At 41.1% G+C, this 25,358-nt stretch overlaps 1 long non-coding RNA gene across 2 annotated transcripts; it reads right to left on the reverse strand.

Annotated features, from left to right (window-relative positions):
• Window positions 1-18,084: 18,084 nt before the first annotated feature.
• Window positions 18,085-22,840, reverse strand: LOC123850421 (uncharacterized). Of its 2 annotated transcripts, XR_010405978.1 has the most exons (4): window positions 22,789-22,840; window positions 22,270-22,352; window positions 22,036-22,163; window positions 18,085-18,173 (listed from the first exon to the last, which is right to left on the reverse strand). It is a non-coding gene; the product is annotated as an uncharacterized LOC123850421 (long non-coding RNA). The 2 variants fall into 2 exon arrangements; XR_006792342.2 differs by lacking the exon at window positions 18,085-18,173 and having other exon boundaries at window positions 21,578-22,163.
• Between the last annotated feature and the right edge of the window lie 2,518 nt (window positions 22,841-25,358).

Consider the following 25,358-nt stretch of genomic DNA (forward strand, 5'->3'; position numbering starts at 1 on the left):
TCTACATGGAGACTTGAATGCTCCTGGCTAAAGCTGGGTAAGCATTTGTCAAACTATATTAGTTTGCTAGGGTTGTGTGGTTGTTAATTCTATGTGTCAACTTGATGGGGCTAAGGGATGCACAGATAGCTGGTCAAATGATTATTTTTGGGTCTGTGTCTGTAAAAGTGTCCCAGAAAGAGATGCACATTTGAATCAGTAGACTGAGTAGAGAAGATTGCTCTCACCATCACTCGTGGGTATCATTCAGTCTGTTGAGAGCCTGAATACAACAAAAATGTGGAGGAAGAGAGAATTCACTCTCTCTGCTTGAGCTGAGGCACCCATCTTCTCCTGCTCTAAGACATGGGCACTCATGGTTCTCAGGCTTTCAGACTCAGACCAGAACTTACGCCATCAGCCCTTACCCCCTATCCTCCCATTCTCAGACTTTAGACATAGACTGAATCACACCACTGGCTTTTCCCGTTCTCCAGCTTGTAGGTGGCAGATCATGGGACTTCTCAGGCTCTAAAATCATGTGAGCCAATTCCTATAATAAATCTCCTCTTATCTGTCTATCTCATATGAGTTCTCCCTGTGTCCTCACATAGGTCATCCTACTGTGTGTGTTCTCTGTGCCATAATCTCCTCTTCTTGTAAGGACGTCAGCCATAGAGGATTATGAAGTACTCCTAGAGTGTCATTTTACATGAATTTCTTTGTTAAAGGCCCTCTCTCCAAATACAGTCACATTCTGAGGTACAGTATGTTAGGATTTCTATATAAGAATTTGGTGGGGAAGGGCACAATTCATCCATAACACATACTTTAAATAAAATGTGCCCATTGAAAGTGGGTGATTTATTTTCTATTGTAATACATAACATTTAGGTAAGGGCTGGGTCATCAGGGCATCATAGGCTATGAGATGAAGTATGAGATAAAATGGGAAACCATTGGCAGTTTGTCATAAGATTTTTTTAAAGATCATTCAGTTTATTGTGTAGAAAATGAATTCTCTGACTACATCAAAAAGTGTAGGTGACTTGGATTAGGATCATAACAAACGAGGTGGTATGAGATGCTTAGATTCAGGATCTATTTTGAGGTAAAAACCAGCAGAACTAGCTGATGGATTAGACGTAAAAAAAGTAGGGGGAAAAAGAGGAATCAAGTAGGACCCAAATAGTTTATGCCACTGTGAAGTTGATGGATCCTGGCATGGGCTAGCTATGTGGTCTCTAAGAAGTAACTTTATCTCTATGAGTCTCCAGCTCCTCATTTGTAAAATGGAGCTAATATTATTTCCTCCATAAATTAGTCACAAGGATCAAATTACATAATGCCTATAAAATACCTTGCAAGTGCTTGGCATGCAGTAGGTAGTCAGTGGATGGTATTGTCAAGTGTCAGCCCTTCCAAGATGAGGAAGATGTGTTCACAGACCAGTGGAGCAATATCTCTTTAACATGTCTAACTGACAAGAACTGATGAGGAGTGCTCTCCCCATGTTATAAAAAAGGAAAATCAATGTGGACCAGGATTAGAAAACCTCTCTTGGTAGGGTGATTGTTGGGGTGAATGTGGAAGACTTGAGAAAAAAACTCATTTCACTGAGGAAGAAGCCCTAATGTTTTAGCTGGCTTGCCCAAAGTCAGCGAAAAATAGTGTGTCCTACAGTAGAGAATCCCAACTCTGCTATTCCCTAGTAGACCTTGAACTTGTGAAGTAAGCTCTTTTGGCTATGGTTGTCTTACAATTACAATGGAAGTTATGCTAGTTGGTCTGTAACCTGGAGCCAGATACTCAATGTTTAAAAAAATACCAGATCATTAATTTAAAAATTTCAATGTTACTTCATAAGATAATAAAGCAAAGTTGCAAATTAATGATTCTAAAGTAAGTCATGCTTTAAAAATTAATGAATTTCTTAGAACATTGCTAATGATTCATTTAAAATTTTGAAAGATGTTTAAAAAGATCTAGAATAAGATCACCATATTAGTAGTCAACAAATATCACATCATTGCATCTAAAGGACTCTATCTGCAAATTTAACTATTGTATAATTAATTATTTAGTCACTTGGAAACCATTGTTGGAAATGGTATAATATCAATCACAAATATTTAAGGAAACATAATAATGAAGTACTTAAATAAGGATCCAGAATTCTGAAAGAATTAAACCTAACCTACTGCACACATCACCCACCTAACTACTTTGTTACCTTGTCCCTTTGAAAATGATTTGATTTTAGCTTCCCTGACAACTCTCAAACTTAAGGGTCTGAGTGTTTGTCTACTCTCCCCAAGTGCTAACCTGGAGGGTCCCCTTTTCCTCACCTGCCCTTGGCCTGGTGATCGAATCAGCCTCCAAAGGCAGTACTACAGCTTCTAAATGCCAAGTCCACACCAGGGGTCCCCCTCTATTCACTTCTCCTTGGTCCCAGGCCAAGTGTGAGCTGGAGCTTCTAGGCACCAGGGTGAGGCAAAGACATGTAATATGAACCATACTGGAGGTCAAGTCTTACTTTCCTCTGACTACATGCTTGCTGCTCCTCTGGAAAGTGCTGCAGGGAGGGTTTTCTCCCTCACCTAATCATTGCCCCCCACCTCTCTCAGCCCAGGTCCCCGTGGAGACCTGAATGCTCCTGGCTGAAGCTGGGAAAGCATTTTTCACACCTTAAATAAAATGTGCAGATTGAGGGTGGAAGGATTATTTTCCATTACAATATGAAACATTCTGGCCTTTTTCCCAGAGTTTATAATAGCCCTTGGAAAAGGTCTCACCCAAAAGTATAGTCCTAGAAACCAGCTAGAAATGAACTGAGAAGTCTGGACTATGGACTTGCTAGGGAGGGAGAGCCCATGCTGATGGGAAGGTTGGAGCACTGGCCTTGTTACTGCCTAGCCCAGGGCTGCAAAGAGCTGTCCATGGGTACAGACTCCACCCGTGCCTTTGTTCCTACCCTCAGAGCCCCCAGGGGTTGATATGTTCACTGAGGTTCAACTTGAGGATCTTGGTGCTCTCAAAGATGCTACACACAACAATGAGAAAGGTCTCCATCCATTGGTCCTATCTCTTTAATTATCTTTGATACCAGTTAAAATTCAATTTCCCTATAGACTAACTGCACTAATAAACCAAATCCCAGTGACTAACATTACACAGGTTTATTTCTTACTTATCCCATAATGAGACGGTTGTGTGATGGATGTCCTTCCACAACATGTTTAGGGACCCGGGATCCTTCCATCTTCCAGGGCCTTGGAGTCTTCCATCAGATCCTCTTCATTCTGTCTGAAAACCATTCTCTCGGAAGGACCTTGCAGGGGACTCTAGGAACCAAGTATGGAAGTGTACACTTTACCACACCAACACAACTTTGGCTAGAACTGTCACATGGCATATACTCCCACTTTTGGGCAGTCCGCAAAATTTCTATACCACCTGCCAAAGAAGAAGAGGGAACTCCTAGATACTGGGGAGAACATTCCTTACCCTATCTTGCGGGAAATAGAAATGTCACTCTGGGTTGTCATCAATCCTGACACTTCCGTGGGAATGAAGGGCATGAGGAAAGGGTGGGGTATAGGGAAAGGAGCCTTTGAGCACAGGGGAGAGGCGAGTGAGTCACTGCTCTTTCTTGTCTTTCCTATTCATGGTCATAAACTTTAAAAAAAGTGGTATAGAATGCATTACCCTGCATTGACAGTAAGGGAGAACATTTCTAGAGTCAGTCTTCTAGCAAGACAGAGTCTGACATCCTGTGAGTGGCATCCCATCACTTTTACCATATTCTATTGTTTGGAAACAAGTCACAGGTCCCACCCACACTCAAGAGGAGGACATTACATAAGGGTGTGAATACCAGGGGGACAGGAAACATGGAGGCATCCTTAAAGTTTGTCCTCCATTGGAGCAGACGTCTAATTTAATAAGTAGATGGATGGCTGAGGAGGAAAGACCTCAAAGAAAGAGGCTTGCTGTAAAATAAAATGCACTTTGCTCTGAATCTTATTCTTATCACTTATAAAATGGCAATAGTGATACTCACCTCATAGGACTGTCGGGAAATTTAAGATAGAAAATGTTGGTAAAATATCTAATAAAATGCCAGCAAAACAGGGTCCAAGAAGCCTTCCTTTGTTTAATTTGTTGATGGCCTTGGCAAGTCATTTCCTCATGCTGAGGCTCAGTTGCTGCCTCTGTAAAGGAGCAATTCAGTTCCAGAAGACATTCTGGGGGTCACTGCCAACTTGAAAACTCACATCACTGGACAAAGCTGATTTGTACACAGTCTCCCCATAAAAACAAGAACTTAAGAAAATAAACTGAAGACAAAAGATAAGGGAATTCCCTCTTCTCACTTAATCACGGACTTGAGGGCAATGAAAGTATTTCTTCTTGATCATCCAGTTGGAGACATTTTGGAAGTTGGAAATGAAAAGATTAGCCATTTAAGATTGTGTATGAAATAATCAGAGATTAGATCATCTAGTTCATTTTATGGATTACTATCTTTCTATCTTTGGCTTATTTCTTTTTTTGAGTAGCTGTTAATAAAACACAAATCTCTTTAACCACAACAATGGCAACTCTAGCTCCATTGAAAATTAGAGGAATTTCTAACTTCTTAAAAAAATCTAGAAATATAGAAATAGAAGCTTACTTGCCTGGGTAATTTGCATCAATAAGAATCAGTTACTGTATTTCATTGGGGAGCTGTTGGGAGGAAAAACAACTCAGGACCAAGTCACCACTTGGACTGATAACCATGCTGGCAGAGGATGCTCTGCATTTGCTGGGCTCTCATCTATAAATTTCCCTCTATCCAACACTTTTCTGGGCTTCTCTTTATCACCCTCCAAAATTCCTGCTCTTTCCCCAGCTCTCCTCCTTGCCATCTGTGTTTGGCAGACCCAGGAGAATCAAGGGGAATGCTAACAGAATTACCATTCAGCCTGAGATTGTTTCTCTTTATTCCTTTCTCAAAATGAGGTGTCTGAATGATTGGAAATTGTAGCCAACCCTCTGAACAGACTCTCCTGGGGGCTTGTTGTCTCTAACGGGGTCTCTATGAACATTTATTTGTAGGGGCATATTGAGGTGTCTTGATTCCCATCACAATGCCTCAACTGTCTTAAATTGAAAATATACCTGTAACTTTGTCTTGAATTCTAAACGTCAACCCCCTCCGGGCACTCCCTTGGATAGTCTCTGGGGCTGCAGGGGTAGGAGAAATGTGCATGCTTGAGTGAGTGCTTCCTTAAATTCTGTGGTCTGGGTGCCTCACTCACCCACTGGACCCTAATCCTAGCCCTGCTAGGCAACGTAGAAGATACTCACTGAGCGCTTCACTGAGCTAGATATAAAGACTGTGTATTCATTTCCTAGGGTTGGCATAACAAATTACCACAAAGTTTGTAGCTTAAAACAATAGAAATTTATTGTCTCATGGTTCTGGAGACCAAAAGTCCAAAACCAAGGTGTCAGCAGGGCTGTGTTTCCTCCAACGGCTCTAGGAGAGAAGACTTCCTTGTTTCTTCCAGCTTTTAGGTATCTTCTGGCTTCTGGTGTTCCTTGGTTTGTGGCAATGTAAGTCCAACCTCTGCTTCTGTTTTCACATGGTCTTCCCTGTCTGTCTTCTCCTCTTCTTATAAAGACACTTGTCGGGGCGCCTGGGTGGCTCAGTTGGTTAAGCAACTGCCTTCGGCTCAAGTCATGATCCTGGAGTCCCAGGATCGAGTCCCGCATCGGACTCCCTGCTCAGCGGGGAGTCTGCCTCTCCCTCTGATCCTCCCCCTCTCATGCTCTCTGTCTCCCATTCTCTCTCTCAGATAAATAAATAAAAAATCTTAAAAAAAAAAAAGACACTTGTCTTTGGATTTAGGGACCTCCCAGATGACCCACGATGATCACATCTTGAGACCCCTAATTTAATCACATCTGTAACACCTTTTTTACAAATAGGGTCACATTTATGAGTTGGGGGTGGACATATATTTTGGGGAGTCATCATTCAACCCACAACAGATTGGAATCAAGAGGTTGAAATCCAGAAGTCCAAACCATAAGATAATCCGAATAGAGTTATTTGTTCAACAAATCTTTGCTGAGTGCTTACTCTGTCCTTAACACTACTAGCTCCAAGTCAGACGAGGACTAAGATGGTAAGGAGGAAGCTGACATGGTTCTGCCCTGCACCTCCCCAAAACAATAGCAAAACAAACAAACAAACAAACAAAATATTCCTCCCTGTCCCTGACAAGGAACCTACAACCATTGGGAAAGACACAGATGATCAGACAGCATGGTTTAGGGGAGGGAGTGCTAATGGAGACACTCAGCACTAGCTTTAAGACTAGGGTGGCTAAAGGAGTTAAAATAACCCAATCAAGTGTTCAAGGAGTTCCAGCCTGTGAATTCCTTGGTACAATATTTACTTTTTTCCATTTTTATCATTGTTTTTAATTGAAATTCAGGTTAGTTAACATATAGTGTATTATAAGTTTCAGGGTAGAGTTTAGCGATTTTTCAGTTTCCTATAACATCCAGTGCTCATTACATCAAGTGCCCTCCTTAATGCCCATCACCCAATTACCCCACCCCCCACCCAACAGTATTTACTTTAAAAAAATATTATTACTTAAGCAAAAAGAGGAGGGTTCAATTAAGGAAAACCGATGACATAAAAGTACATTGGATATGGCAAAAAAAAAAATCACAAATGGCTGAAGTTGGTGAAGTCACACTCCAAAATCAATCTCAGCAACTCATCATTAAATACATATGCAAATTTTTCCCATTCTTAGAGATCCAGCTCAGGTTCACCTCTTCTCCAAAACTCTTCCAAACATAACTCTGAGTTCACGTGGCTTCCCCAAATACTGCATTTCTAAGCCAGTTCCTTCTGACAGATCCTGTCTCAGAATGTGGCGCCACTATCCGATTCTACAGCAAGTTTTGCAGGCTGGAAGGCTCTACTGCCTAACGTACCCAATGCTGTCCACTTAACTACTAGCATCCAGCCCAAACAGCACAACTTCTTGCCTGAGGCATTCACACCCTCCCCATTAGTTCCCTCCTAGTACCCTTCTTATCTCTGCTATCCATTCTCTGCAAGGCAGTAACTGATCTCCACACATAAACGATGTCACTCCCGGGCTTCAATCTCTCCAGTGGCTTTCTGCTGCACCTGAAATAAAATGAAAAGTCCCTACCCTGGCTCCCTGGCTAAAGGTGTTTTTTTTTGGGGGGGGGGGCGGATGGAGAGTGGGGCTAGGGGCAGAGGGAGAGAGAGAGGAGAAGGAGAGAAAGAATCTTAGGCAGGTTGCAGAGCCTGAGGTAGGGCTCGATCTCAGGACTCTGAGATCATGACTTGAGCCAAAATCAAGAGTGGGACACTTAACCGATTGAGCCACCCAGGTGCACCCCCCCTTTTTTAGAGCCAAAAAGTCTTAATATGACCTCACCTTTACGCAACTTTCTGAAGTAATCTTCCACTCTCTCTTTCTTGCAGCCCAAGCTCCAGTGACTTTATTTCTGTTTCTTGAAGAAGCAAAGCCAGGCCTTGCCATATGATGTTTGCACGTGCTTTCCCCACCTAAAAACACTCTCCTGCCTATCTTTACAGGACTGTCCAAACAGTCCTGGTTGGAGTGTCTCTTCCTTAGTGGGACTTCCTCTCTGATCACTCAGTCGATATGGCTCCATCTTTACTCACCCTCTGCCAAACCAGTCTGCTCAATTTCCTTCACTGCTATAAACAACTGAACCAATTTTCGTTTACTGTTACATGTTTATTGCCTATCTTCTTGCACTAGAATACAAATTTCATGAGAACTGGGACCTTATGTTTTCTTACCATTGTCTCTCCATGTCTAGATCAGCCCCAAACATATAGTAGATGCTCCCCAAATACTTGCCCAATGATTAGATGCAATATCATCTGTGCTAGTTGTGTTTTTTAAATAACAAGCTATATGAGAAAAAGCATCATCTTATGCTTTTCCATGCACAACTGAACACAATTTTTAACACATATAAACATTTATTTAGTTGTTTTGGAAAGGGGAACGAGGAATGATGTTCTAGGGTTTCTGCTGAATACCCTTTGGGTCTCTCTTGTGTTTTAGAGATTCTATCCCTGTTTTTGTTTTGTTTTGTTTTGTTTTGTTTGTTTGTTTTTTTGCTGGATTTTCAATAAGATAAGACAGTGTATTGTGGATAGTTTCTGTTTCTCCTTCAGAAATCTCAGATTTGGTCAATATCTAAGAACTCTAGGATGAGCAGTTCTCCCTCTTTCCTCTGTCTCTCTGCTTCCCTGGGACCACCTTCGCTTCTGAGTCTCCTAAGTATCGCAGAGAAATCCATCCCACAAATAGCCTCCAAGCTCTTACCTATAAAATAAGAAACAAAACAACAAAAACTGCAATGACTATTATCTGGAAGAGCATACTACTTTATTGAAAGACACCCAACCAGAAAGCTTGAGTCTTGACTTTCTAGAAACATTGGACAACTTTCTTTAATAGCCATTGTCTTTGCATTTTATGGTACTTTGGGTTCTGTCTCTTATGGCCAAGGAGGTCCTCTCCATATCTCTTTTTGCTGTCAGTGTATCCCTGAAACCAACAAGATTTGTGAATGATGTACCTCAGGGGGCTCTGCTGGGGAAGCCTGGGTCAGACAGACTCTGTTCTGTGTGAAGTAATCCTATCTGTGTGTGCTCAAGTTTTAAAGTTGACCCTCATTAATCATGGCTCTGGTTCTCTTAGACATTCCAGAGCTGATCTATCCCCTTTTCCCCCAAGCAACAATCCATATAGACCCCCAAATAAGTTATTTATTCCTGAAATGACTTGATCTGGCATCGGCCAGCCTTCTATAACCTCCTGTGTATGAAAGAGAGAAATGGATGGCTTGGACAACATCAAAGTGTTGTTTTACTTTCCATATAGTCATTAACTTTAAATGTTCCCAAACTAATAGTCCAAGACATTGTAAAGAGGTAATAAGTTCAAAGGAACATGAAACATAAAGCAGAACTCCAGAGTCATTTGAAAGTATTTTCTGTAAATGTGTGCAAGCTTTCAAGGCTGCTAGGCAAAGGAACCTGGATCGGCATTTTGGCCAGTGCTGAAAAGAATTTTCCCCAAGTGGAGTGTGTAAGTGAGTTGCCAGGCCAACCTTTTTGAGAGCAGAAGCATGTCTTTAGAGGATCTGCTGTTCCAGAGAATGTTGCACTGAGCTGGCTCATTCTTTCTTCAATTAAAGAGCAATTTGTCTCTTTTTAAAAATCTCTCTTCCCTTGTTTGGATCTAGGTGCTCCAGGTCACTTAGGGAGGGTTGGTCTACTGCTCTGCAAAATAGGATGTCTCTGTATAAGAGAAAATTACAAACGGATTAAGTTATATAAACTGAATATCCAAGTTCCTGTTATAAAATTTCTAGTCACTGAGTTAAAGAGTGTGGGGTGGGAGGTCAGAGCCCTCCATATTGCTCTGAGATATCAGAGCTAAGACATCGTTATTTTTATTATTTTTTTTTAATAGACAAAACACATCCTTTGAGAAAGCCTCCAGAGAATGGAGTTTTCCATGAGCAGACTTGCTTAGGACGCCATCCATGGAGATGAAGCGCTTCTGCTCTTGCTCCCACCTTTAGATTCTCAATTTTCCATCACACCAGACAACTGTGGGTCTTGCATTCTAGCCTCACATCCTCAGGGCAGAGATTTGCAACCATTAGCATAGGTTTCTTTTATTTCAAATAAAAATCAACGAAATTCAAGACTATTTTGTTACATGTTTCTTTACATATTTCCTTTTCCTCTTTCAACACGTGCAGACTTCTTTTATGTGCTCATAATCACGAGAAGTCAACTACGTCTTAATCCACTTATTTTTCACTCACCGTCATGCCGTAGGCATTTAAATCCTGCTCTGTAACTTTCCTAAGAGTTAAAGTTTTCGTTGAGTGTATATCCCAGAATTTAGTTAACCACTACCTACAACTGGAGTTTTAAATTGTTTCCAAACTGTTCACCATTAATGATAACTCAATGAACATTTTGAGGCATGAATATATTCTTCTCTCGAGGGAAAGATGTCATTAGGATGGACTCCTTCTAATGGGATTATCAGGTTGAAATACATAACCATTTTTATGGCTTTTTTTTTTTAGATTTTATTTATTTATTTATTTGACAGAGCGAGAGAGGGAACACAAGCAGGGGGAGTGGGAGAGGGAGAAGCAGGCTTCCCGCTGAGCAGGAGGCGGATGTGGGGCTTGATCCCAGGACCCTGGGATCATGACCTGAGCCGAAGGCAGATGTTTAACAACTGAGCCACCCTAGGCGCCCCCATTTTTATGACTTTTGATAGTAGTATGTTTTTTGCCTTCCAAAACGCTTTTGTTCAGTTACAGTATTTACCTGGCATTGTTCAGGTACCATCTCACTATACCCACACCCACACGGGACCTGGTGAAGAGGGAAATACTAAGAATCCCAGAGACCTTGAACTCTAGTAGGAGCCGACCAAAACCAAAAATGTATGACAAGCTGAATTCAGTCAAATTGAAAATTATGTACAGATGCAACCTAATATGGGTCTTGTTTTTATTGTTTTTTTAATCATCACTTTATTTCTTAAAAATATACTATATAGGAAATATTTGACTCATTACAAAAGAAAAAGAAAATAAATATCACTCATACTGTTGCCACCTAGATAAGACATCATTAATATTTTGGAGTAGCTCTGATTATTATTCTATGCACATATTTTAAAAACAAAAATAGAACATGCAAGGTTTCAGTCTTCCATTTTTCACTAAATACGAGAATATGAACAGTACATACGTGGTAAACATTTTTGTCACATAACAATTGTAATGACTATTTAAATTTATCATATGAATATATCAAATGTCCTGTGATTAGTTCTAATAGATATAGCTTAGTACAAACCTGTGGTAATATCCTCTAGACATTTTAAAAAGAATTTCTAGATAAAAGTGTAAGAGCATTTCTAAGGCTTGTGACAAGTATTCACGAATTGCCCTGCAGAAATACTACCCTGCAGAGGAGTATGGGATGATCTATTTTCTAAATACTCACGAACATGGCCCAGTGCCATTTTACAACTAGTCATTTTAAATTTGATGAACTAACATGATAGTGCTTGACATTATTGCACTTTTTGATCATTTGTGAATTTAGCCAACTGTTTTCTCATATTTATTTTAGATTATATATTTTGTGTGTGTGTGTTCATGCTCTTTCTTGCTTTCCTATTGCTCACTTTTCTGCTATGTAACCTTCTATATAACCACAGAGCAGAATGATCTTCAGGTCGTTATAAACACGTGGTGTCCTACATAATATGGTTATTGGATATTGGGATACCCCCTGCCTTCTCACATTTTTCCTACTGGGATTCTGGCCCCTAATCCCTCTACTGTTCTGTGATTCTCCGCTGGCTTATTGCATTGAATTAATTCTGGGTTTGAGATTGAAGAGGCAGGAAATTCTGAATTTATACTGGGGAGTGGCGCAAAATACCCATGTAAGGAGAGTCAGGAGGCCTGAAAATAAACTTGTGCTAGATCATAAAAAGCCATGACTGCCAGGAATTTTAGACTCCTTTCAGTCAGCAATAGGGAGCCATTGAGGAGTTTTGAGTGGAAGAGAAGAAAAGATGTGTTTCAGACAGTATCCAGAAGATGGCACCATTGTAACATGTCTTTTGCCTGAAAGCTTCTAGCTGCTTGAGCTTTGCAGGTAAAGTCCACATGTGAAAATGTACCTTTTCTGAAGCATTCAGACTGAAGTGGTCTAGATTATTCTAGTGGACTAGACTGGGGTGGGTTTTCCTAAAAGGTGAAAGAACTCTTACACAGCAGCTCTGTCCTTTTTTTATATTACGTATTCGTTTGACCCCTCCCCACCCCGAGCCTGTTTTCAGATTATGTATATCCAGATACTCATCTTCTGCTATTAAATTCTTCAAAATGATTCAGTGGTAATGACAGAATATTGATTATTGGGTATCTTGAAGTATATGGGAAAATTCAGTAGTTCCACCCTTACTCTAAGAGGCTTTTAAATATTTTCATTCTCTTGGTCATTTGATTCAACTTACTCGAAACATCTCTACTTCCATGAAAAAAAGAAGACTCGGTACAAAATACGAGAGTCCAAATGTTTTTCACTGAAGCCTCAGTGGCTCCCCTATGAGAGACAGTAAGGCACATGTTTGTAGTTGGGAATCTGGCAGTAAGGAGCTCGAGGGCTGATGGTCAAGATGTTCTGGTTCAGAAGTTAGAAAATAAATAATTCCTGAGAGGAAGGATTCTTAGGCTCTGGGCAGCTGATACGGCAATAAAATAAATAGGCAGTAAAACACACTTCCTGTTTTGAGAGTTCACATTTCATATTGGCAAAGCGCATCTCTTAAATTCAATCTCATGCTTCCATAAATAAACCTGGCACCTTTTTAAACACTTTTCCATCTGCTTCAGAATGAGGAGTGCATTATTGAATACACCTCAGGGAGTCTCAGAAATGGGAATAGACTACTTGTGAGGAACACACCATTGTAGTTGGCCTTGGCCCAGAGAAGCCATCAGGAGATTGTTTGAGTTCAAACCATTGTAACAAGACCCCGAGGGTGTTTCCCCACCTCTTTTGCTTCTACTTGAGGTTGTCACGGTGGGAGCTTCGCACCAGGAGGAGCCAGGAACCATCTCATGTTGAGTCAGGGTTAGGCACTTTTGCAGGATTCTTTTCTATAATACCTGGGCTAGTCCTTATCCAGTTCCTGACACCTTGGTCCAACATATTAATCCAGTTTCCTAGGATGCATGGAAAAGGCCATCATTCACCTTTCTTAGAGCCCAGAGGTCTGGTGTACAGAGCATGGAAGGATTCTGGAAACTCCTAGGGTTCATGGTAATCAACTGCGCTCATCAGCTTGATGCTAGAAAGCATGGCTTGTCACAAAGAATTCAAGTCCTCATTTTGTCATTAACTGTGGGATCTTTGACAGGTAGGTGTGATCTCTGATGTTGTATCTGAGAGCACGGTAAGACAAAGTGAAGTAAAGCCCATGAAATCAATTGGCACGCTGCCTGGCACCAAATCAGCAATCCACAGATATCAGCTATTTTTCCTATTTGACTTTCCCAGGTAATCTTTGTGAACCAGAAACTAGGAACAGACCTTGCCTGGCTCAGGAGGCCTGCAGACTGAGTTATCATTTAGCATCTACATTTACCATTTGAGGCCATTCTTAGATATTGGATACTTTCCTAATTTTTTTTTTTTACGTCATATAATCTAACCCTTACATTAAACCTCAAATATTAAAATTTTAATTTAATATTATTTTTATCTTATAAACAGAGATGATAAATACTACTAAATGTTATCAAATGTGAAATGCCACTGGTTGTAAGGCATGTCATTTTTTTTATTTACCATCACAAAAGGAAATAAAAAACTTTGAAAATTATAAGACTCCACCAGTTGCAAGACACATTGGAATTTCAGAACTTTTAAAATGGGGGGGGGGGGCAGAAATGTGCCTTTAAAACCAATGAACTGTAGTAAAGAATTTGCCCGACCTCATGCAGAGTTGGTGGCAGAACCAAAATTTTAGTGCAAGGGACGCCAGGGACTCGCAACGTTTTTCTCCAAGTCAATGCTTATTCTCCCTTATCAGCCACTCTCCACACCCAGCGGGTCTTGGAGCAGCTCTGCCCTCCTCTGGCAGCCCTGTTCTGCTGCCCTGGGGCAGCCTTTACAGTCCTCCAACTTGTACCACAGCTCGCTCCCTGACCCTCCAGCTCTGAGCTCCTTGAACACGGAGAGCCAGACACATAGGAGTTTGGATCACAGGCGCCAGTGGCTGGGCACTTCAGAAGTGAGTTTGGCCCTGCCTAAAGTCCTTGGGGGGCAGGGAGTGTTCAACAAATGATCTCAGTGTTGCGTCACTGTTGTTATCAGTTTGCAAGCCTGCAATTAGATTGGACTGTGATTGGAGTGGGTTTTCGGCACTGTGGGATCACCCTAGCTCTGGCAGACACAGGCCTGTCTTTCTCGTTTGCATATCTAGGTCTGTAAATACTCTCAAACTCAATGGGACTCTCAGTATCCCATCTCTTTGACTTTTGTGTTTCAAGGAAATAAGTTGCTTGCACCCCCTCATTGATTCTGATAAGATGGCGGGAAGAGAATTAGAACTTGGACTGCAAGTTCCAAAATAAGATGTCTAAGATAAAGAAATTGAAAGTCTTATTAATATAAAATGTCAATGCAGAAACAGGTTGTACGCTTGCATTTCATCTCACTCACATATTTTACTAAAATTGAAAAGTGAGTATGAAATTATATTGCCTTTCAGAAAAAATACAGCTAGATTAAAATTGACTTCTGGTTCTACCACTGGCCAACCATCGCTTGGCAAGTCAGTTCCTGCTAAGCCTCAATCTCACCATCTATCATTCAGGGACTTGAATTAGATACTCTTTCTAATCCTTCTCAGCCCTGACATTCTGATTTTCTGACATGTCTCTCCTTACTGGGTTGGGCACCAATATTATCGATTGCATTTGTTTCTGCCCACATAAACAGGAAGTGATCTGTTTGGTATCACTGGAATCCTGAAACAGCCCAGGATCTCTTCTCAGGCCCAATGTTCATCTTCCCTCTGGGATCCCACCACACCTTTGCACACAATTCTATCCTTGTGTGTATGGTTGTCTGTTTACACATTGGTTTCCCCAAACAGGTGTCAGCTACTTGCAGGTTCAGAATGAACCTGATGTATCTGGATCCTTGAAGTGCAGGATTGAGTGAGTACCTAAACATGAGATTTCCTTTGGGGGCATCATGGACGGGGGGAAGCGGTTTCCTCAGGGGAATGTTGCTGTGGGGAGAAAGCAGAAGACCTCAGAAGAAATTCCTAGATTATTTTCTACCTTTCTCCTACCTGCTTTTGTGTCCTGTGTGTGTGTGTGTGTGTGTGTGTGAACTTGACTGTGAAGTTTACCTTGTGCTCTTGCCTCCAGGATGCCGTGAGTGCATGTAGTATGCTTCTCTAGAATTCATTATCCAGAGTTGTGTTTATGCTGTAGCTCAGAATTTGTCTTTTGTTTTACTAAGTATTGACATCATGCTTCCCTGGAAGGAATTATCACTCCCTTTGAGAAGTTGTAGCAAAGGTCCCTTTTTTTATAGCCTTGGATCTTCCTTTACCTCCTTTCAATTGGCTTCTCAAGCAATGCTTAAATTATCCCACCATCTCCCTCTTTGACCTCTGCTTGCCTTTGTTTAATTTTTCCCTTAGATTTTCTTTGAAGATAAGGAATCCCATTGTTTTATCATCAACTTCTTTAAAAAATCTTTTTTGATTAACTTGGTTATTTTAATATTTGAGTCATCTTGGCAATTCATCATTTATCCATGCTGCAAGTTCTTCTGATTTATTACTAGCCTTCGTCAGGCACATTTTCCCTTGCTCCCCACCTCTAGATTAATCCAAACTCATCTGTGAAGCTTATTCCCAGAGAGTCGGGTCATTCCTATTTACTTGCTCCCTTTTGGGGCTGTAGGCATTAAGCTCTGGTACCCTGGCAACCTCGCCCAGAGTGGCTGGCCAACCTACTTTAGCCTTCCCTGGAAGCTGGCACTGGCAGGTGTGGGGAATATGAAGAGTGGAAAGAGTGAGCCTCCTGGGTAGCATGCAGATTCTCCAAGGTCAAGAGTAAGGGCAAGTTTCGGGGTCAGAGATATACCTCAGGCCATTGGCTGCAAAGCCTGTATGATGCCAGCATCCGTGCCGTTCTGTGAGCACACCCCACCCACAGCCCATAACATACAGAAAACATCAGCCCTTTTGATCCAAGAACTGCATCAAATCATTTTGACCCTTTGAGGAAGATATGTAACCTGGGCCAAGTGGAGCCAGATGACTTTTTTTATTACCAGAGCATAAAGCAATATTAAATGATTTCATGAGTTGTAGCCAGAACATCTGTTATTAAACATTAGAAATCTGATTTATTCAATTATAACAAATTGGCACTCAGCCTTCTCTAAAGTAATGCCTTGCCTTTGGGGCAAGAGAGTGTTGTTTGTCAGTTTTCTTTGTGAACACACCATCCTTTCCACATGTCTTAGGACTGCTCCTCTTTTCTCTGGGATGAAATGTCCCAAGATGATGGCCCGATTGAGGACAAGAACTTCCCTGGGCAGAGGGGTGGCAGGGGTATGTAACATGGTCTGCTGTTTCGAGGGGCATTGCAGTAGATCTGGGGCCATAAGACCCCAGAAGGCAGCCAGGTTGTCATAGGCGGGAAGAGAGCACAAAGTAGGAGACACTCATATGTACAACTCCGAAGGCTATAAAACTGACCCACAGAGCTGCAAAGCAGGTGGGTCCTGTGTCAGTGGCAACTCCTCCAAACTGGCCCAATTTTTCCTTCAGCTACTATTTCGGCAGACTTACTGGGGCACACTGTTTTATCCCATATGCAGCCATCCCCAGACTTTGGGGAAAATTCCACTCTCGAGTCCTTCATTTATCATAGATAATATAATATTTCTCCAAGAAATGTGGGCATCCGATCCTTGGGACATGAGCCTTTTGCATTGACCAGAGTAATGAATGGAAATCATGGCATTCTGTTGGTGGGATGGCAGACTTTAGTCATCAGGAGTGTGTGTTGGTGGGCACTGGGGCAGGCAAAAGGTGTAAAAGGAGAAAATCTCTGGGAATATAGAGGCTTCCCAAAGTAATCCAAAGTCATCCATTCATTTTATAGTTTGTTTGCACATCACTCACTAATTGGCTTTTAGATATTTACCTGTGCTAGTCATTGTGTTAAGTATTGGGAAATGGGCAATAAAAAATTTAGAGAAGAGTTGATCCATTAACTCAAGAAGTCCATGGTCTGATAAGAAAAGTACGATGCTGGCACAAACTGAAGGAGAAAGTTATGAGTCATGGGAGAGTCACAGATAAAGGATCGGGGAAATTTAAAGGGGAAAGAAAGAATACTGGAATGTTCCAGGAAGGGTTTCGTGAGGGATGTGGAATTTGGGCCAGGCCTCAAGGCAGGATAGGGTGCTAAAAAAGAGAAAGGAGAGACAGTAGTTATTTTTCTTTCTTTTTTTAAATTATTATTATTATTATTATTTTAATTTTATTTTATTATGTTAGTCATACAATACCTCATTAGTTTTTGATGTAGTGATCCATGTTTCATTGTTTTCATATAACACCCAGTGCTCCATTCAATCGTGCCCTCCTTAATACCCATCACCAGGCTAACCCATCCCCCCACCCCCCTCCCCTCTAAAACCCCCAGTTTGTTTTTCAGAGTCCATCGTCTCTCATGGTTTGTCTCCCCCTCCGATTTCCCCCCCTTCACTTTTCCCTTCCTTCTCCTAATGTCCTCCATGCTATTCCTTATGTTCCACAAATAAGTGAAACCATATGATAATTGACTTTCTCTGCTTGACTTATTTCACTTAGCATAATGTCCTCCAGTCCCATCCATGTTGATGTAAAAAGAACTCGTGGCTTGAAACAAGGTGTGGTATAGGGCTGCATGGAGGCATGTTCGAGTATTGGCCAATACTTGGTTCCCTGAAACCCAAGTCCATATAGAGGACTAATGGGAGACAAAGGTGGAGGGCAGACTGACGCCCTATCTTGAAGGTCTCTACGTGCCTTGGCAAAAGCATATTCAATTGGCTGAACCGTTCCGAGTGTGCAAATAGCACCGCAATTCAGGAAGATTAATCTAAGACCATGAATAAATTGTAGTAGGGACACCTGAAAAAAATGCAGTTGAGAGAGAATAAAAACTTGCACCGGAGGAGTTGGGATGGAGACGAGGAGGTGCATAGAGATACACAACAGAGGCACTGGTATGTGTACGGGAGCTACGTGTTGTTAGAAAAAGAGTGCGGTTTTTGAATCAGACAGACTCTAGCATGACCTTCACGTTTTTCTCACTTGGAACTACCTGGAGGCAGTCCCAGCTTCTCCAGGCCTCCCTGTCTTCCTCCCCAGCAATGTCCACTCGCACGTGTGATTGAAGGCTCATCTAATCCCTCCTGGGTTGTGGTGAGGTTCAGGTGAGATAATAGATGTGGGAACACTTCATAAAGTCTGAAAAAAAAAAAAAAACAGAAGTTTATTGTGGTTATTTAAGTTACTACCTGGATTTATTGGATGAACAGAAGTGAAGGATATCAGGTGAACCTCGGGTTTTTATACCAAGATGACTCTGAAGGTGGAGAGTCATGGGCTGGAAAATGAAGAAAGGGGAAAGGGCCAGGAGGGCCCCCACTCACCTGGCACCTCAAAATAAACTCCAGCTGGGTAAACATTACACTGTTAACTCGAAACCACTGAAGATAGAACGTAGCCACTGAGAAATTCTGTCTAAGAATTCCAGGGAAGCTCGAAACCAAAAAGGAAAACTATTAATACATTGGACTGCATTAGAAATTACAACTTCTTTTTTTTAAAGATTTATTTATTTATTTGATTGATTGAGAGAGAGAGAGAGAGAGAGAGAGTTAGGGGGAGGGGCAGAGGGAGGGAGAGAATCCTCAAGCACGCTGCCCACTGAGCACAGGCCCCTCGAAGCTTGATCTCAGAACCCCGAGATCATGACCTGAGCCTAATAGGCCCCTGGGTGGCTCAGTAGGTAAACATCTGACTCTTGATTTCAGTTCAGGTCATGATCTCAGGTTTGTGATATGGAGCCCCACATGGGGCTGGGCGTGGGGCCTGCTCAAGATTCTTTCTTTTCCGGGGTGCCTGGGTGGCTCAGTCGTTAAGCGCCTGCCTTCGGCTCAGGTCATGATCCCAGGGTCCTGGGATCGAGCCCCACATCGGGCTCCCTGCTCTGCGGGAAGCCTGCTTCTCCTTCCCCCACTCCCCCTGCTTGTGTTCCCTCTCTCGCTGTGTCTCTCTCTGTCAAATAAATAAAATCTTTAAAAAAAAAAAAAAAAAGTTCTTTCTCTTCCTCTCCCTGCTCCTCCCCCTCTAAAAAAAAAAAAGAAAAAAGAAATTATAACTTCTATTTAACAAAAAGTAATGAATAGGATCGGAAGGAAAATAGCAAGCAGGAAAACTTGTTGGCCAATCATGTGACTGACATGGATGGATTTCTAAACACCCGAAGAGCTTTACAGAACAATTAAAAACACAAATGAGTGGCCAGATAGAAAAAGTGGCAAAGAGTATAAATGAATAATTTATACAAGGAGAAATACAAATGATTAATATATAAGAGAAAACCAATTATATCTTAATCAAAGATATTCAAAAAGAGGATTTTTTTTTACCTGCTAGATTGGTGATTCAATTAAAAAGATTGAGAATAATTTTTTTATGAAGGGTTGAGAAATGATTACTATTGTGCATTATTTGGGGTGGGGATGAAATATAAAATATAGCAGTCTTTGTGGTGTTCGATTTGATAATTCATATTAGTAGGTATAAGTGATATGTCCTTTCAGTTATCAAACCGACATCTGGGACTTTACATGAAGAAGATAGATATATAAATGTGAAAATATAAATAAATAAAGATGTTTCTTACATTGTTTAAATTGGAAAAAAAATAGAAATAAATACACAATAAATTAGGTAAATAAATTGTGATATACCTAAAATTTTCTTTAGATAATAAAGTTGATGACATGGATCTTTATTTATTTAAATGTAAAGCTGTTCACATATTATTGAGTGAAGATGTGTAGTATTATCACACTTACTTATAATATTATATATAATAAATATACCTAAATATACATATGCTTGTTTGTTTATGCATTGATACAAGATCTATCTAGAGAGATGTTCACTAAAATGTCACCAGTGTTTTTCTCTGGATCATAAGATTTCTGGTACATTTTTCTATGTTGTTTCAATGTTTAAATTTCCAAAGCATTTTTTTGCCCAAACAATTACATTTTTAAATGAAATACATAAAATAAATTAAGAGAAGGACCCAAAGAGGGAGAGAGGAAAGAAAGGAGGGAAGGTGGGAGGGAGGAAGAGAAACATGGGGAGAGGGAGGCATATTAAAAGGTATCCATGGGGTTTTAATTTATGGAGCTGACTAGATGCCTATACGGAGAGACCAATGGCATTGAAAGAAAAGCTTATTACATATACTTTTCAAGGCAAGGGGGCACACCATGCCACACAAGGCCACACAAGGAAGCACCAGGTTTTTCCTAGGAGCAGAAGGAGCAGTGAGGAGAAACTATGATCCAGAGGCTTTCCTGAGCTTTCTGAGAGTAAGATAAGGCAGGGCAGGGGAAGCAGTTCACGACTGGCTTATTGGACTAACGTCTGCGGGCTCTGGGATTAGAAGTGGTCTCTAGCTACTGGGTACCTGGCCTGGGGTTGATTCAGGGCAGGGGAAATGCTAGCTTACTGCGTGTGAGTTAGATGAAGGAGGTGGCTGTTGGAGGATGCATGTGAAAGGTGTGTTTGCAGTCAAGTTGTTTACTAGCTCTAAGAATTAACTAGTCCTGGGAAGGGCAGCCTCTCCCTGGCCAGCTAGCCAGCCCCTACACACACCTGTTGTCAAAGCATGATTAATACAGGAGGGAGTGAATAGAGAAAGGGAGAGAGGGAATAGTTGGCAGGGGAAGGCCCTGAGAAGGGGGAAGTGATGGATTCTGAGGATAAATGGGGAGGGATGGTCCTGTTGTGGTCTGATAGAAAGGCAGGGCTTCCTCCAAGGATGAAGAGAAGATATGAGAAGCTACACCAATTTCTGCTGTATAGAGAGGCAAAAGGAACCCACTCTCAGATGGCCTCGATCTTAGCAAAAATGTAGTCAAAGCTATTTCTAGAAAATGACCAGGATGGAGTCTGGAAAAGAATTAGAACAAAACTGGGGTGGTTTTAAACAGTTGTTGGAGAAAATTCAGCATGTGATTTTCTAGGTGTGAATAAAAGAGCATCCATTAGGTCCAGGGAAGGTTATATTCAGGCGCACACACACACACACACACACACAAACCAAAAAACAAACAAACCAACAAACAAAACCCAAGGAGTTTGACTCACGGTAGAGCTTGGATGTTTGCTCATTATGGAATAGACTTCTAGACTTTTTAGCCTTACTCTTAAACCTCAATTCCTTAAATAAGAAAGTTTCTGCATCAGGGATTAGCTTCTCTTTTGGACCTGCCAAGATGATACAAGAACCTATGTTGGCTGCCATATGGGCCACTGTCCACCATGGTGGGTAGCTCTTGAATCATTGTTAGCTGGAAGACCCACCTTTCTATGTGCCAACTCCTGCCCCCTACATATGCAGTGTAGAAAATGATTAATAAAAACCCACCTCCCAATTCCTGACATGACTCCAGGAAAGGATAAAAACAAACATGTTGTCTTACCACTTTCCCCAACATTTGATACCCTGAATATTTTCACAGGTCTGTTTGTTTAAATTCTGCTCCTTAATGAAACCAGCCCCCACATGAGACTCACACAGGCAGGAAATAAATTTGTTAATGAGTGAATGAATGATTCCATTCTTTATTTCAATATAGTTTTACTATGTGCGGTACAATATAGAAGATGACCTATTATCACTGCTTTCTCTCTTCATGCTTGGTTTAGTAACTGATGTCTCCAAATGCTTGAGTGAGGGCAGATGAAGGAGAGAAACATGAAACAGCCCCCAGATGTCAACTGATTGCACATGACAGCGCCTGGCTATGTGAGGTGATAAATATATTCTGCCGACATCAGGCTGAGCAGCGCCAAAGTGGACACATATTCAGAAAAACAACAAAGCCAACGTGGTCATTTCTCTGGGCCTTGTCTTCGTTCTTTCCAGCTCAACTGCATTCTTTACTCCTGATTTGGAGGCTATTTACAGTATATCCCAGGGAGCCAGCCCGCGGTGTTGACTACTTTCTTTTGGAAATATTAGAATTTGTCTCCTGAGGGAGTCAGAAGGATTGTTTGTTAGTTTAAAAATAAGTCATACATTTGATCATGATTGTGCAAGACTCTCTCCTCCTCCATGAAGTGTCCATCTCAGGGTTGGTGGAAAGGAAGATGTCCACAGGGAGACCAGAGGCAGGACAGTTGTCTATGGGGCACAGTGTCTCTTATCTGGAGATGAAAGAGCCAAGAAAAGAAACATAACACTGAATGCTTTTTACCAAGAAATGAAGTCAAAAGGGAGAAGAATTCCCCATTAGTGGGAGGGGATTAATACCTAAGCCAAGTTTTCCCATAGCTTCTTCAGTGGATTCTTTGAAATGAAAAGAGCAGGAAAAGCAAGCAGGACTTGTACAATACCTACAGAGATCCGAAACAGAGATTTTGAAAATTGCAGCCCAGTTGAATAACTGCCTCATTCTGTGTCATGTCATCCAGACACTGGCCCAAACCTTCACTCTGATTGTATGAACATTTCATGTTTGAATCATACAGAAAATTCCCGCTTTTTCTCCAACCATGCATTCTCTCTCTGGACAATCTCATTCGAGCTCATAGCCCAACACCACATGAGGGATGATAAACCTAACTTGTAAACTGTAGACTCATCTCCTTTCTGAGCTCTGATCATGTCTACAAAGACATTCCTGATTGTCTCAAGAGACCCCTTAAGCATGTTCCCCAAACCTAACCCATCCTGTTCTCCCAAAACCAGTACCTCCTCCATCCTGATATCTTAGTAAATGGTCCCCCATATCCAATCTTTGAAAGTCAAAAAATACCTGTAACCACTAACCAGAGCTATTGTCCTGAAGGCTTGATCATATCAGATCTCTTTGAAAAAGAATGAAATACACATCTGAGCTTAGAATGAAGTCACAAGCTGTGCAGATTGTCTTTATTATCTCATTTGCATCTCCGGGACATTCGATGCCGTTGGCTGCTGCCTCCTGCTTGGAACGCCTCTTTCATTCCTGTAACTTCCTACTCCTTCATCCATTCTCTTTGTGAGTTTCTTGCTTTGGCTCTTCTGCCTACTTCCTTGTAGTGATATTATTCCTTACTAAAGACATTAGGTAATCTCCTCTATTACTCTATATTAGAGTGCTTAAAAAAAATAAATAAAACGCCCTGAGAGCTTCCTATTCAGTAGATCCTGGATCTGTATTTTCAAGAAGCTCCCCAGGTGATTCTAAGTGGTTTGTGTAACACCATTTTATATATAATTTGCGAGGTAAACAAGTGCAGAGTGTTGCTATCTTTATAGACAGAATGTATATCATGGCTGTAACTTGTATTTCTCCTAGTGGGACCAAGTGGCTGAGACTGGCTAGATGTTCACCAAACCTATTTCCTCTCCTTCCAAGACATTCAGCTCCCTTTCATTTCCTTAAGGTCATGTGTCTGAGTTCTGGCTTGTGAATGGAAATTAATACGCCCATAAAAACCTTCCATATGTACTTCTCCACGCTCTTTTCCTTTTCCAGTTGTCTGAGTCAATACCCCTAGAAACCTTGAAAGTCCTGAATTGGAAGTGGCACAGGCTCTGTCATTCTGAATCACTGACATACTGCGGGGAAGAGGATTTCCCTGCTGACCTGTTCACTCCTCCTGGTACTGGGAGATAACCAAGAAGCCCACTTATACTGTGTCAAGCCACTGACATTTAGAGGCTATTTGTTATAACACCTGACATGTCACTAACTAATACAGTTAGATAAAAAAGGTAATGGTGTATCAGCCATTCCCATGGTATATCTCAAGAACATCTAGGTACTCTTTGGTCTCCTATACCTCATGGCTTGTTAGTTACTGTAAGATCGCCTAGCTGATGGGTTCTTAACTTTTCTTGTGCCATGGATACCTTTGGCAGCCTGGTGAATCTTATGGATAGATTTCAGAAGAAAATACTTTTGAATGCTTAAAATTAACCATACAGGGTTACAAAAGGAGCTCTTTTGATTGAAATCATTGCCATAACCTTAAAAAATTAAAATTGAGGGCTGCCTGGGTGGCTCAGTCAGTTGAGTGTCCATCTCTTGGTTTTGGCTCAGGTAGTGATCTCAGGGTCATGAGATCGAGCCCTGAGTCTGCTTGAGATTCTCTCCCTCTGCCCCCCCTTCCATACTTTCTTTCTAAAAATAAATAAATAAATAAATAAATCTTAAAAAAATAAACTACCTTTCAAAAATAATTAATTTTTTTATGTTCAGTTAACCAACATATAGTACATCATTAGTTTTTGATGTAGTGTTCAATGATTCAGTACTTGCATATAACACCCAGTGCTCATCACACGGCTACCCGGTGACAGGCAAAAATAATTAAAATTTATGATACTGTTATGAACATGTTAAGAGAAAAACAACACCTTAAACATGTAAGCAAGCTAGAAGTGGAGTTTTTACAGACCCACCAATATGTGAAGTTTGGCTAGTGTCGCTCACCTTGAATAAGAATATTGAACTGTGGGGTGGCCTTTGTCAAGGCAACACGCATGTCACATTTAGTCAATGTTGACTTTTTTGTTTTGATGGTTGCAAGTGTAGAAATCCCAATTCACAGAGATATATTGAGGCATTTGGAATGAAAACTTCCATAGATGGTATTAAAAGGCCAGGAGAGTTTTCTCTCAAGGAATACCAGAACTCTCCAAGGACTTTTGAGTTAGACTCTGATGTAGTAAGATTTCACTTTTGTGATCAATGAGCTCATATTTGGCTAGATCAACATCTTTGATACAGTTTATATTCGAAACTGTTCAGTAACACATAATGAAAATGACTCATCCTTTTCCACGTATTGATCAACCAACAATTGTAGAGAGAGAATGTATTGCAGATGTCCGGGTAACTAGTAGCTGGTGGCTGAATGATACCTGGATTGGGGTTGCCCGAAAGCAATCTGGCAGCACTGCCCAGGAAACTGATCATGTGAGATCTTAGGTCTAATAACTACAACAGTTTTAAAGAATTTTGAAATATCAGCAATAACTGTAATACAACAGGGCAATATCTGATTTTTACTGGTGAAAAGTTATGAGTTCTGCTAATGTTCCTGTGGCTTATTGCCTACATTTATAATGAAAGAAATGTTCAATTTTAGTTAAAGTTATTGGGGGGAAAAAGGAGTTTTTTTCCCTCAAACAAGTTTAAGAATCCACTGAATTCTGCCCATGGATCTCTTGGAGAGAAGTGTGGGCCCCAAGTAGAAACCCCTGCTCCAGCCCTTTAAGATAATACAGTGCAGATATAGAAATCTTCTGTTTTGCAAAAGGCTGTTCATGTGGATGTGGCCTTATGTGGCCAAGCATATGTCCTGAAATAGGACATAGTTCACTCTTCCACTTCTTCCATTCAGTTGGCA

Source organism: Mirounga angustirostris, unplaced genomic scaffold (genome assembly GCF_029215605.1).
Source record: "Mirounga angustirostris isolate CCGP_5_RB_7025 unplaced genomic scaffold, mMirAng1.0.hap1 SCAF_10, whole genome shotgun sequence".
Lineage (NCBI taxonomy): Eukaryota > Metazoa > Chordata > Mammalia > Carnivora > Phocidae > Mirounga > Mirounga angustirostris.